At 37.8% G+C, this 15,025-nt stretch overlaps 1 pseudogene; it reads left to right on the forward strand.

Moving 5' to 3' along the window:
- The first annotated feature begins 650 nt into the window (after window positions 1-650).
- On the forward strand, window positions 651-1,876 carry LOC116587273 (annotated as a pseudogene).
- The last annotated feature ends 13,149 nt before the right edge of the window (window positions 1,877-15,025 follow it).

Genomic DNA, 15,025 nt, shown 5'->3' on the forward strand with positions numbered 1-15,025 from the left:
GCTTATTAGTATTTTGTACTAATATCCCTTTCATCTGAAGAATTTTAGGTACTTTATAATCACCACATAAGCCTCAAGTCAGAGACTCCAGCTGAGATCAAGGGGGAGCTGAAGAATAATATCTATCAGCAACTGAAGGAGGATTTAAGTTAGGAAAAATAAATTGCCAAGATTTGGACAGCGTTAACACCTGCTCCCTCTCTGTCTGATTATTGATGTTCAAATCCACAGGTAGTCAGACTACATAGTGTTTGACCCTAGAACAACAAACTCTCATGCTTAAGAAGCTAATGTTGCTCTAACCTAAGACAGAGACCACAACCACACTTAAATGGGCACTGTTCCTGGCCTTATGATATTGCTTGAGACACAAAACCATATTTGATTTCAAATATTTTAAGAAAATATAATTTTAAGAGGAGTAAAAAAGGAGCCATACATAATATAACATAATGCGGGGTCTTCGAAAATTTGATTTTGTTCTCCTCCAAGGACATTTTAAATCCAGCTCCAGACAATGCTCCGCCCCTGCTGCTGCCCCAACCTGGACCAACACCCAGCACCCTCACCTCCACCCTTCCTCCAGCCCACCCCCCACCCCCCCACTATCTCCCCTCCCCCCAGGGCCACCAAGTCTGCCCCAAGAGGATATGAACGAGTACAGCAACGTAAAGGAATTTGCAGAGGGATCCAAGATTAACACAAGCAGGAATCAGCAGGGTGACAGCAAAATATTTACTGGAAGCTTGAGCTGAGATACGAGCAAGATAGATCTGATGAAATATTTGTCTCAATTTGGGGAAGTAGTAGACTGTACTATTAAAACCAATCTAGTGACCAGAAAATCAAGAGCATTTAGATTGTGCTTTTCAAAGATGCTGCTAGTGTTAACAAAGTTTTGGAACTAAAGGAACACAAACTGGATGGCAAATTGATAGGCCCCAAAGGGGCCCAAACTTTCAAAGGGAAAGAACTGCCCAAAAAAGATTTTTTTTTTTTTTTTATTTCCAGGATAACAGTATTCATTATTTTTTTACCACACCCCGTGCTCCATGCAATCCGTGCCCTCTACAATACCCACCACCTGGTACCCCAACCTCCCACCCCCCCGTCCCTTCAAAACCCTCAGATTGTTTTTCAGAGTCCATAGTCTCTCATGGTTCACCTCCCCTTCCAATTTCCCCCAACTCCCTTCTCCACTCTAAGTCCCCATGTCCTCCATGCTATTTGTTATGCTCCACAAATAAGTGAAACCATATGATAATTGACTCTCTCTGCTTGACTTATTTCACTCAGCATAATACAAAAAAGATTTTTGTGGGTGGATTGAGCCCAGATCCTTCTGAAGAACAAATTAAAGAATATTTTGGAGCCTTTGGAGAGGCTGAAAATATTGAACTCCCCATAGATACAAAAACAAATGAAAGAAGAGGATTTTGTTTTATCACATACACAGATGAAGAACCAGTCAAGAAATGGTTAGAAAGCAGGTATCATCAAATTCGTTCTGGGAAGTGTGAAATCAAAGTTGCCCAACCCAGAGAGGTATTAAAGTCAGCAACAGCAACAACGAAAAGGAGCAAGAGGTGCTGCAACTGGTGGTCGAGGGGGTCCTAGGGGTCGAGGAGGACGTCAGGGCCGAAACTCGAACCAAGGATTTAGTAACGATTATGATCGAGGCTATGGAAATTACAGTAGTGCCTATGGTGGGGATCAGACCTGTAGTGGCTATGGCAGCTATGATTATACTGGGTGTAATAACTCTGGGAACTGTGCATATGGACGGGGGTATGCAGACAACAGGGGCTAACAGAACTCTTATGGCAAGGTGTCTCAACGGAGTGGCAATCACCAAAACAATTACCAGCCACGCTAAGGAGGACATTGGAGAAAACAGGAGGAGACGCTAAAGTTGACCCATCTTACAGGACAACATTGAAGACTGGTCTTCTGTTGATCTAAGATGATTATTTTGTAAAAGACTTTAAGGCACAATTATGTTCAACTATATATGGCCATCGATTAGTTTTCTTCGTTTTTACTTTGTCTTTTGCTATCTGTGTTATGACTCGATGTGGATTTGTTTTTATACAAATTTTATTTCATGTTAAACCTCAAATAAATGCTTCCTTATGTGAAAAAAATAATTTTGTTTATGAAAAATATGCAGAAAATACAAACTAAATAAATATAAAACAAAAATTAGCCTAATGACACCAACAAGAAATAATCACTATTAACACACTTGTGTGTTATATTATAGATACATTTATACACACTAATATGTATACATTTTTTAACAGAAATAAAATAGTTTATGGTTTTGAGCCTGGCTTTTAGGTGTTTTAATACATTAATAATACTATTAACAGTTTGCTTTTTCTCCGTTTTTGGCCTTCTTCCTTCTACCTCTTTCATCTACCTTGGGATCCATGACACACACTCATCATCAAAATCAACTTTCTTTCCAGTGCCCTGTATAAGCCAATAGTAGTTCCCAAAGTCATGAGGTCCAAATCCCTGTAAATGTCACCTCATTTGGAAAAGAGGTCTTTGCCAGTAAATTTAAATTAATAATTGAGAGATGGAAAAATAACCTGGATTATCCAGTGTAAGGGCCTACTTAGACAGAGAGACTCCATCTTGGTTAAACAGCTATTTTATTGTTTGTGCAGTAAACTTAAATTACTCCTCCCGCCCCCCCCCCCCCCCGAGAAACTTACTTAAAAGCAAGTCTGGGAAACCAGTAAAATATGGTCGGCCAGTTCCTAATAACAGAGCCCAGAACACAAGGATGAGTCAGGCCAGGTGGAGACATCCAATCAGTAAAAAGCACACATACTATCTCCCTAACCACCAAAAAATGTAAACCCCACCTTTTAGGCGCCAAACTTGGGCACCAATTCTGACCAGAGTGATAGGCTAGTTCAAACAACCACTATAGGCTAAATTGTAATTTATCCTGCACGTGGCCTAACATAACTTAGCCTTCCCCAAAGTACTGTTTGTAACAGTTCCTGGTATGAAGTAATCTTAAATAACAAATACCAGACCAGATGGAACTAACCAGTCATCAAAAGACACACAAACCCAGTGGATTAAAATAACGAGATATGGGTTGTGGTTTTATCCAATAAAAGATAGCCTGTAAGATTGGGAGGGGTCGCTCTGTTTAGAGGAGGCCCTGACGGGTCAGTCAGTTCTTGAGCCTGTAAGATTGGGTGCTGTTGCTCTCTTCGGAGGTGGCCCTGGCCTATCAGTCTGACTTCTAATGCTTGGCATAGAATAAAGCTTTGCATAACTTTCATTTTGTCTCAGTTTCGTTCCTTTGATAACGGACGCCAACACCAGGTGGGCACTAAATGCACTGGCACAATTTTTGAAAGAGAAAAGTAAAAGGGAGAGGCTCCTGGATGGTTCAGTCAGTTAAGCATCTGCCTTTGGCTCAGGTCATTATCTCAGGGTTGTGGGATCAAGTCCCAACGTCAGGCTTCCTGCTCAGCAGGGATTCTGCTTCTCCCTCTCCCTCTGCCCCTCCCCTGCTACACATGCGCTCTCTCTTTCTATCTCTATCTCTATGTCAAATGAACAAAATATTTTTAAAAGAGAGAAAAGTAAAAGGAGATCCGACACACACAGAGGAGACAGGAAGAGAGAGACAGAGATGAGAGTGATGTAGCCACAGGCCAGGAATGTCTGATACTATCACAACCAGGAGTAAGTAAGGTTTTCCTTGGTGCCTGCAAAGGAAGGGCAGACTAACCAACACCTTGATTTCAGACCAGTTAAAATGATTTGGGATTTCTCATTGCTAGAACTGTAAGATAATAAATCTGTTTTGTTTTAGGCCACTAAGTTTGTGGTCATTTGTGACAGCAGTCACAGGAATCTACTGCATATGACCTGCACATCCAAAACCCAATCCAGTGACCCAACCACCTATGCCCTCCATGAAGCCCCACAAGAGGCTGACTACTGCTGGAGAAAGTCTTCTCTAGAACTGATGGTTGTCACTAAAGTCGTGTCCTCCAGCCACATGGACCTTCAACATTCTCGGACCAGGGAATCTTTGTTCCACTGACTCACTGCTCTCCCGCTACTCAAGGAGCCTCCGTCTTTCACACGGCATTCTTTTCTGTACCAACACAGCCTATCATTGAAGTCCAAAACAAAAAATATTTGCAAATAAAAACTACCCTGTCATCTTCTATTCCTCACTTGCAAATCAGTCCTCTTCATACGTCACTCTCACTTCTATTTCTTTGAAATTTCTATAAATTTCCAAATTTTGGAATTACATGAGGATTGACATTGTCATTTTTTCTTTCATTTTATAATCTCACCCTTGGATTTGATTTATCGCCATTGTTTTAAATAATCTGCAGGTATACATCTCTGACTAAACACCCTTTTCTGAAATCCGGCTGCAACCACCTATGCAACATCAGCGAATGTACTCACCATGGAACTATTGACCCAAATGCCTGCTGGCTTTTTCTCCAGACTTTCTCAGATGAGTCAATGGCATCATCCTGTTTTCAATTTACAGAAAAATTGAACAGAGAGTACAGAGATTTACCATATATAACCCTTCACATACACGGAGACTCATATGACCCTGTTCCTAACAACTTGCATTAATGTGGTACATTTATAACAATTAATGAAACAATATTGATACATCATTGTTAACTAAAGGCCATTGTTTACATTAAGGTTCACTGTTGGTGTCGTAGGGCTTTATGGGATATGTAATTACAGTATCATACAGAATAGCTTCATGAACTACTAAAGAAAATCAGAGCCAGACAGTAATCAAAGAGGTTAACAACATCTTTTATTCATAGACTATTGCAATAAGGGAAAAGACACCTAGTAGGTAAGTGGGCTCAATACAGCATGAGCAAATGGAGATTTATGGCCAGTGAACAGGGCGGTGATCAGTAGACAGAAAATTTCTAAGAGGAAATAACAGGAGCCACGAGGGATTCTGGCTAAAGCAATTTGGCAATATTCTTGGTGAAGGCAGGCCAGGGTGATCAGATATCAAGGGTGGGGTATTCTGTCTAAACTGGCTTAATAGGATTCTTGCTGTAACTAAGCAATGGAGGTCCTTCCTGTAAGAACGAATCCCAAGGTTGAGGACTAGAGGGCTTAGGGGACTCTGGCTGAAGTCTCGTTAAGGAGACAGTCTTTATTCAACTAAACAACTTCCTGTGCTTTATCTCTTGGTCTTTCACACCACACCACTCCCCACTCCCTAGTCCATGGGAAACCACTGATCTTTTTACTGTCTCTAGAGTTTTGCCTTTTCCAGAACTTCATATAGTTGGAATCATCAACTATGGAAGCTTTTTAGACTGTTTTCTTTAACTTACTAACATGCATTTAAAGTTCCACTGTATCCATTCATGGCTTAAGAGCTCATTTATTTTTACTGCTAAATAATATTCCATATATATACATACCATAGTTTACCATTTATTTGTTGAAGGACTTCTTTGTTGCTTCCATTTTGGGGGGTGTCATTAGCAATAAAGCACCTGAACATGTTCATATGTCAGTTTTTATGTAGACAAATTCTTCAAATCATTTGAGTCAATACTAGAAGCATGACTGCTGGATTGCATGAAAAGACTATGCTCACTTTTGTAAGAAACTGCCAAACTGTCTTCTAAAATGGCTAGACCACTTTGCATTTCCACCAGCAATGAAAAATATCTGTTGCTCCACATTCTTGTCAGCATTTAATATTTTCATTTGGGGGATCTTAGCCATTCTAAGAGATGTACATATGTTAACGCTTTTATTTTCAATTTCCTAATATATATCATGTTGAACCCTCTCTTATATGCTTAACTGCCATCTGTGTATTTTCCTAGTGGAGACATCTGTTCATATCTTTTGGCCATTTTTTTAATTGGATTGTTTGTTTTTTTTATTCCTTTACCAGATATGTGTTTTACAACTCCATTCTTTGTAACTTGGATTGTCTTTTTATTCTAAAAATGTCTTCAAGGCAAAAAAAAATCTTAATTTTAATAAAGTTCAATTTATTAATGTTTTCTTGCATTGATTGTGTTTTTGGTGCTGTTTAAAAACTCAATACCAAAACCAAGATCCTGATTTTATCCTATCTTGTAGAAGTAGTACAGTTTTGCATTTTACATTTTAGGCTTACATTCAATCCTTTCTGAGTTAATTTTTGTGAAAGGTGTGAGATTAGAGTCTAAATTTGCTTTATTGCATATTGATATCCAATTTTTCAAGCACTATTTATTGAAAGACTGTCCTTTCTCCTTTGAATTGACTTTTCTCCTTTGCAAAAGATCACTTGACTAATGCGGGGGGATGGTCTCTATTCTGTTCCATTGATCTATTTGTCTATTCTTTTACCAATACTATGGTATCTTGAAACTGCAGCTTTATAGTGAGTCTTGTAATTGAATAGGGACAGTCCTCCAATTTTGTTTTTCTTCAGTAAGGTGTTGCTATCCTGGGTCTTTTGCCTTTCCTTATAAGCTTTAGATTCAGTGTGTTGTTATGATAAAATAGCTTCTGGTATTTTTATTACAACTGGGTAGACTTTATTTATCAACATGGGAATAACTGACACCTGAAAAATATTGATTCTTTCAACCCATGAACAAGGAACATATTCCCATTTAGTGAGATCATCTTTGACATCTTTCAACAGAGTTTGTGGTTTTCCTAACACAGAACCTGTATATTTTTTTATTAAATTTATACCAAAGTATCTCATTTTTGTTGTTGTTGCTACTATAAATGGTATTATATTTTTAATTTCAAATAATAATTATTCATCATTGATACATAAGAAAGCAACTGACTTGTACGTAATCACCTCAGATCTTGAAATCTTGTGATAACTTTTTAGTTCCAGGAGTTTATTTTTGTCAATTCTTTTGGATAGTGTATGTAAACAATCATATTATCTATAAATATATACAATTTTATTTCTTGCTTTCCAATCAGTGTACTTTCTTTTTTTATTTTTATTTTTAATTAACATATAATAAATTATTTGCCCCAGGGGTACAGGTCTGTGAATCATCAGGTTTACACATTTCACAGCATTCACCATACCCTCTCCAATGTTCATCACCCAGCCACCCTATCCCTTCTCCCCTCCCCCCAGCAGCCCTCAGTTTATCTCCCTCCTGATCCCATCTTGATATACTTTTAGCATCTGCTTTCTTTTTTTATTGCATTAACAAGGACTTCCAGTATGATGTTGAATAGGAATGGTGAGAGGGGCCATCCTTGCCTTGTTCCTAATCTTAAGGGAAAAGCAGATCGTTTCACACCATTAAGCATAGTATTAGCTGCTGCTTTTATGTGGGTTCTCTTTATCTAGTGGAGCAAGTTCCCTTCTGTTCCAAGCTTGCTGAGAGTTTTTGTCATGATTGGGTGCCAAATGTTGTCAAAGGCTTTTTCTGCTATTACCAAGTGGAGTTACATTTTAGAAATTTGGGTGGATATTATTTCTGTGAATATTTTATCTGAAATTTTTGGAAGTACAAGGACAGATCATATTATTTTCAGGATGTTTTGTGAGATGCCTAGTGAAAACACTTTCATGAAATATATTAAAAACTAAAATCTTAAATTATATCTTTATATGCTGGATTTAGCTTGCTATGATTAGATAATAAATTTTAAATTATAAAATATGAACCAACACTAAATTCTCTTTGGGGTTAAGTAAAAATATATATGATGTCTGATCAAGAAAGGAATGTTTTTGTTTATTAGTGTGGGGCATTCATCCTTGGAAAATTTTGAATGGTAAGTGAAATTCATCTCTTCAGAATAAACTACTTTACATGGAAAAAAACATCTAGGTCATTTTTTATTGTTATAATTCTCATACAATAAAATGTACCAATTTTAATTTTATCATTCAATGACTTTAAAAAAACGTAATCTCTCATATGACAACCACTACAGTCATGACACAGAACATTTTCATCATCCAGAAAACCCACCTCTGATATTTTGTAGTCAGTCTCAACCCCTCACAACCACTAATATGCTTGTGTCCCTGCCATTTTGCTTTTTATAGAATTGTATATAAATGCTATCATACACCATGTCATCTTTTGTGTCTGTTTTCTTTGGCTCAGCATAATTCTTTCAAGAATCATCTATGTCATAATAAATAAATAAGTAAAATCTTTTAAAAAAGAAACATCTATGTCATAAATAGAGAAAATACTTTTCTTCATAGATTAAATTAAACTTTAGGAAGGCAAAAGAAATCTAACTGGATACTCAGAAATGGCCAAAATGTGCTTGTATCTCCACATCAATTTTCCTTACAACTGGCCGTTTTGTTGAGGAAAGATGGGCACATGAATTCAAGATCTGAAGTTAGTCAGTCTAGAGCCCATCAACTCACAATTGATGAAGCAGACATTGAGATGACTCCTAATACAATTTTTCTTCCTTTGTAAATTTTTTGAGGCTCCTTATCCATTGTTATTGATAAGATTATACATTTTTCACTGACCAGGTAACTCCCCTTCATCTTGACTTAAACCTTGGGTAGCTTGCAAGCAAAATGTAACAGTGTGATATGATGCAAACAGAGAGCAGTGTCAGAAAAGACACAAATGATGGAGAGTTAGAGGTACACTTCATGTTTCTTTTGAATGTCACTGGGGTTTTTCCACCTGGTTCTGTTAAAATGTCAAGCTGGTATGATCTGGCACTGGGAAGACTTAGGAACTGTTAAAATATATAACAATGGGTATGCTTTCAGGATTGGAAAATAACAGCAATTTATGCTGATTGAAATGATCTAGTAGAAAGGGAACAAGTGATGATGCAGAAGAGAGCAGGGCGAGCCGTTGGTGCCGTGTACATTACTGGGTGAGGATGTTCAAGCGCAGGAGTAGAGGTGCTGGCCTGCGTGTGTACATCATAAGCAATTTTTCTATGTTATAACATAAACTATGATAATAGAGTTATTTTGCCTTGTTATTTTTACTTAAACATTAGATTTTAATCTACATGTATCTCTATGCCATATTATGTATTTAAAAATAAATTATTATGGAGAGGCAATCATGTATGTTCTGTACACTATAGGATGAACAGAAGAAGTCTGAAAAAATTTCAATCTAATGCATGTCCCAGAGTTAAATTTGGTCTATATATCCTTTCAGTTCTCTGCTGTATTTTAAGTTTTTATTGTTAACTTTACATTCAATTATAGGTGGAGTCTCAATATTCTAATAGTAAGTTAAGCCCCAAATAAAATCATTCAGCTCTATCAGACTTCCTTTTCACAGGAAGAGAAGGCATTATGACTCAAGGCAGTACATAAACAATAAAAACCAGAAATGATTTCCTTCAATTATTAACACCTATTTTAGAGTTGTTTTATTGTCTTATTTGTTTGTTTGTTGAGAGAGAGAGAAAGCAAGCCGGTGGGGAGGGGCAGAGGAAGAGGGAGAGAGATCCTCAAGCAGGCTCTACACCCAGTGCAGAGCCCAATTTGGGGCTCAATCTCACAACCCTGAGATCATGACCGAACTGAAATCAAGAGCTGGACTCAACCAACTGAGCCACCCAGGTGCCCCAAGTTGTGAATTTTTTTTTTTTAAAGATCTTTTATTTATTTATTTGACAGAGAGAGATCACAAGTAGGCAGAGAGGCAGGCAGAGAGAGAGGAGGAAGCAGGCTCCCTGCTGAGCAGAGAGCCCGATGCGGGACTCGATCCCAGGACCCTGAGATCATGACCTGAGCCGAAGGCAGCGGCTTCACCCACTGAGCCACCCAGGCGCCCCAAGTTGTGAATTTTTATAATTGCCTGGGGATCTGAAATCGCACCGTCTCACTGTGTGCAGGTATCAGACATCACAAAGGCTTTATGACTGTGACTTCAAGCTTGGGCATGAGTTGTGATCTGTGATCAGAAAAGGTCTTTCTTCCTGTGGCCCTCAGATTGGCCTAGTCTCTTTAAGACAAGATTGTTTTTTATGTCTCAGAAGGATAAACTTTATGCATCTTATAACATTTTGCTAATAATTTATGAAGAGAAAACAAAGTCTTTTTTTTGAGTAAATGTACAGATGTTTGGCCATTTGCAACTGGTTTATTTTTCACTACTAGAAACCATCTCTTCTGCTTAACTACTATAGTTTAATTAATGAGTGTCTGTAAGCTGGAATTAATTTATCTAGTAAATAAATTTTAAAGAACTTCTGTGTTTACTTAATGGTTTTATCCACCACAATTCAAATATTTAAAATATAACATTAAATGTAATAACCAATAATAATGTTAAAAAATGAACATTAAGGGATGCCTGGGTGGCTCAGTTGGTTAAGCTGCTGCCTTCGGCTCAGGTCATGATCCCGGGGTCCCGGAATCGAGTCCCGCATGGGGCTCCTTGCTCGGCAGGGTGCCTGCTTCTCTCGCTGCCTCTGCCTGCCTCTCTGCCTGCTTGAGTGTTCTCTCTCTCTCTCTTCTCTCTCTCTCTCTCTCACAAATAAATAAAATCTTTTTTTAAAAAAAGAACATTAAGCTTTACCTAGTAACTTCAAGGTGCTTTTTTTTTTTCTTTTTTCTCAAGGTGCTTTTATTTGAAATTATATTTTATTTATTTTTTTAAAAGAATTTATTTACTTATTTAACAGAAAGATACACAGCAAGAGAAGGAACACAAACAGGGGAAGTGGGAGAGGGAGAAATAGGCTTCCTGAAGAGCAGAGAGCCACATGGGGGGCTCCATCCCAAGACCCTGGGATCATGACCTGAGTTGAAGGCAGACACTTAAGACTAAGCCACACTTAAGACTGAAGAAATTTGACTCTCTCTGCTTGACTTATTTCACTCAGCATAATCTCTTCCAGTCCCGTCCATGTTGCTACAAAAGTTGGGTATTTGTCCTTTCTGATGGAGGCATAATACTCCATAGTGTATATGGAACACATCTTCCTTATCCATTCGTGCATTGAAAGGCATCTTGGTTCTTTCCACAGTTTGGCGACCGTGGCCATTGCTGCTATAAACATTGGGGTACAGATGGCCCTTCTTTTCACTATATCTGTATCTTTGGGGTAAATACCCAGGAGTTATCATATGGTTTCACTTATTTGTGGAGCATAACAAATAGCATGGAGGACATGGGGAGATGGAGAGGAGAAGGGAGTTGGGGGAAATTGGAAGGGGAGGTGAACCATGAGAGACTATGGACTCTGAAAAACAATCTGAGGGTTTTGAAGGGGCGAGGGGTGGGAGGTTGGGGTACCAGGTGGTGGGTATTATAGAGGGCAAGGATTGCATGGAGCACAGGGTGTGGTGCAAAAATAATGAATACTGTTATGCTGAAATTTAAAAATAAAAAAAAAATTAAAGACAAAAAGAAACCAGAAACCAAATAGGATTACCCAAAATAATATTAAGGAGAGCACGTATTGCGTGGAGCACTGGGTGTGGTGCAAAAACAATGAATACTATTACACTGAAAATAAAAGAAAGAAAGAAAGAAAGAAAGAAAGAAAGAAAGAAAGAAAGAAAACAAAATACTGAAGAAATTTTACTTCTTAGTAGGACTTAGATGGTATCTCTGATACTTAAATTTTTGTAATGATTTTAATTGTTTAAACTCAAAATAACTTTATAGTTTTAACATTAGCAACACAGCTTTCAGATGTACAATAGGACTTCAAAAGGAGTGTTCCTTATAAAGAATGTGGATTTCACAGAAGAAGATACTTTTACTTCTGGGTATTTTCAGTGTGATGTGATTGAGCTGCCAGAATTTCATTTTGAAACTCATCATGGTTCTTGGTGGCCTGACTTGCTACCTTGAATAAACAAGTTATACAGAGCAGAGAGAGCCAAGAGACCCAGACTAAGCACAAACTATTTCTGAGACCTAGTAGAGGATTTTTAGAACAAGTATGTCATGTTTTTGTGTTTTCCTTTCTCTTTTTATTTTCCCCACTCCCACGCCCCAACACTGATTTCCCCTTCTGGAGATTTCAAGAGAAATGCTCAGCTCTTGCATTTGGCTGTGAAAGGTCTTATCTGCTGGGATCATCCACCATTCATGGTTGTGGAAGAGAAAACAGCTGGTTCACACCAATAATTATCAAACAATTGAGCTGCTATTGTAGTGATGTAGGGATATCTTTTCCAGAACAACTGATGGAAATGACTCTGAGGTCACCTGATGAGACACAATATGTTTATCTAAAGAGATGCATTTCAATTTTGTTATATCACTTAAGATTTAGTTAAGTCATGTGGAAGAATCCCATACCTTAGCCTCTGGCTTTAGGGAAACAAGTATTTTCTGACCGACTGACCATTTAAGACCAATTTTTGATTTATCAGCAATAAACTAGTGTAAGCAGCTTGAGAATAGAGAGAAATATAACATATTTTGGAACTGACCTCTACATACCCAGCCAGTTGAGCTGCTTTTGATAAAACACCTTGAGTAGGAAAGGGAGTCAATCAATAGCTCTCTTTTTCCAAAAGCAGTTTAAAAGTTAGAATTATCTCTAAGCATTTTCTTTCTTTGTTTCCAAATTTTCTACTCATAACTGAACTGTGTGGTTTTTACCTCCTGGGATATTAACATAACATATTAAAAACCCAACCTTGAGATTCAAACTCCCTTGTGTAGAATCTAGATTCTACCTTCTATTAAAAGGGTGGTCCTGGGGCACCCTTTTAATAGAAGGTAGAATCTAGATGACTCAGTTGGTAAAGTGTCTGCCTTCAGCTCAGATCAGGGTCCCAGCATCTTGAGATGGAGCCCCAGGTCAGCTCAGCAGGGAGTCTGCTTCTCCCTTTGCCCTTCCCCCTTCTTGTTCTCTCCTTCTCTCTCTCTCTCAAATAAATAAATAAAAAATTTCTTAAAAAAAAAAAGAATAAAAGGTGGTCTTCATCAATTTATCTAAATCCTCTTCTCTTCAGTGTCCTTATTTGTGACAGTTGAAGAATGACATGGTTGCCAATTTTGTAGGGCTGTAAACATGTGAAGGGATAATATATGTATTCTGAATAATCTATGGCACACAGTAAATCGCAAAACAAAGTGTGAGCTGTTATTTCTCTCAAGAGCATTTGCAAGTATGAACAGAGCAAGTATCATTGCACAGACGCAAGGCTGAAGTTGATAAAAAGCAAACTTCTAGACATCATATAACAAAGATTTGCAAAGTTAACTTGCACAAGAGAGATGTTTGAAAAATTGGAGCTATTCTATTTTATATCTGTCTAGTGTGGTCTTTTGTCTGAGCGGACTCCAACAGATTAGGAAAAAAAGAAAATAAGTAAAATTGGTTATTTAAATGTAATCTTTAGGAAAGTATCAATTTCTATGGGAAAAAAAAAAAAACAACTAAGTCTTCCAGCATCTTCATCCCTCTCCCCAAAATGGACTTGATATATGTTGTGAGACCTAAATTTGATTTTATTCTCATCCTTATCTGTCCCCAGAGGCATCTGTTTTCTCAGAGCCATATCCCTCTGTCCCCTGAGCATTGCTTACCCTCCTGGTCATGTGAACTGAAGGGTTAGCTGCTCTAATGCACAACCTGATTTTGTTTCAACCTGGGACATGTCCACTTGGGCATCAGCCATATTCCCCAACCTTCAGTCGTCCCGAACTCTGGTGTCTCACCTCTGCCAACAATGAACCTTTACCCACTAATTCCACCACTCTACTTTGGACATTTCAGCAAAATTAATTGGCAGGTGCCCCTTCTCCTGGCCATATCATGTTGTCCTATGGCAGCTCTCCATGTGGGTACACAGATTGGACCCTCATTTCGCAACATGAATCACTTACGCAATACAAATCTCCCTTTCTTCCAAGCCTCTGACTGTTTAGGCACAGGGTATTGGGAGACACCCTTCTGAACTTCTGTTCCCACAAAACCAAGGGGCATGGAAGAAGCTGGCTGTGCTTATCCTTCCTTCTCCTGTGTCCTCTCTATCCCAGACCTGTCCTGTCTACAATGGGTCAGATTTTTTCTGACAGAAAGTATGTGTAATTTTCTTGTCTTGAGGATTTGGACTTCAGCCAATGAGTTTCTGGAAGGATTATTTCCTCTAAACTAATAAAGTAAATCTGTAGATGCCACAAAGTGTAGACAAATTCATTACAAGACTGTTCGGGATCAACTAAATTGGAAGAAGACCTCATTTAATGGCTAATGGATATACCTCTGATTTGGAGCACATAACACTTAGAGAAGTTAAAAAAATTAATAACATTGCAAAACAAAGTTTTTCTATTGCAATATGTTAACTTGTGTTTCACGTATTTTCATAATACAGTTTATAATCAAGTCCAAAATGAGCACAAAAAGAAAACAGAATAGATGGTAAATTTCGTCTGATTTTAGAAATAAGTAAATTGAAATAAGAAATGGATATATGAATTGATTTTTAAAAGCTCCATCTACCCCAATTAATGATGCACTTCAATAACTCATTAATTTTTCTGTTCAAGTTATGTCTCAAATCATGAAATACATTGCATTATCAATTATTTACAAAAAATGTATTCTTTTTTCTATTTTTTTAAGGATTTTCTTTATTTATTCATTAAAAAGAGATCAGGTGAGAGGGGAGAAGTAGAAGGGGAGGGAAATGGACAAGCAGACTCCTGCTGAGCACAGAGCCTGATGTAGGACTTGATCCCACAACCTTGAGATGACAACCTGGGCCAAAAGCAAGAGTTGAACACCCAAATGATTAAGTCACCCAGCTGCCCCCCAAAATAATATTTTAATTAAATCCAGAAAAAAATTAAAAACGAACCCGACATTGCTGTTTTTAGTGAAATATTTTTGGCTAAGTCACTTAAATACTTAGTATCTTAGTTCTTTCCCATCTAAGAGACAACTAAAATAAACCAAGTCATAGAGAATAGAGACATAAATTAGTTAATAAAAGCATGGTACTTCTATGCATACTGGGAGATAATATGTGCTTATTAAAAACATTAAACCATATTAGAATACTATAGCT

Source organism: Mustela erminea, chromosome 3, assembly GCF_009829155.1.
Source record: "Mustela erminea isolate mMusErm1 chromosome 3, mMusErm1.Pri, whole genome shotgun sequence".
NCBI classification, from domain to species: domain Eukaryota; kingdom Metazoa; phylum Chordata; class Mammalia; order Carnivora; family Mustelidae; genus Mustela; species Mustela erminea.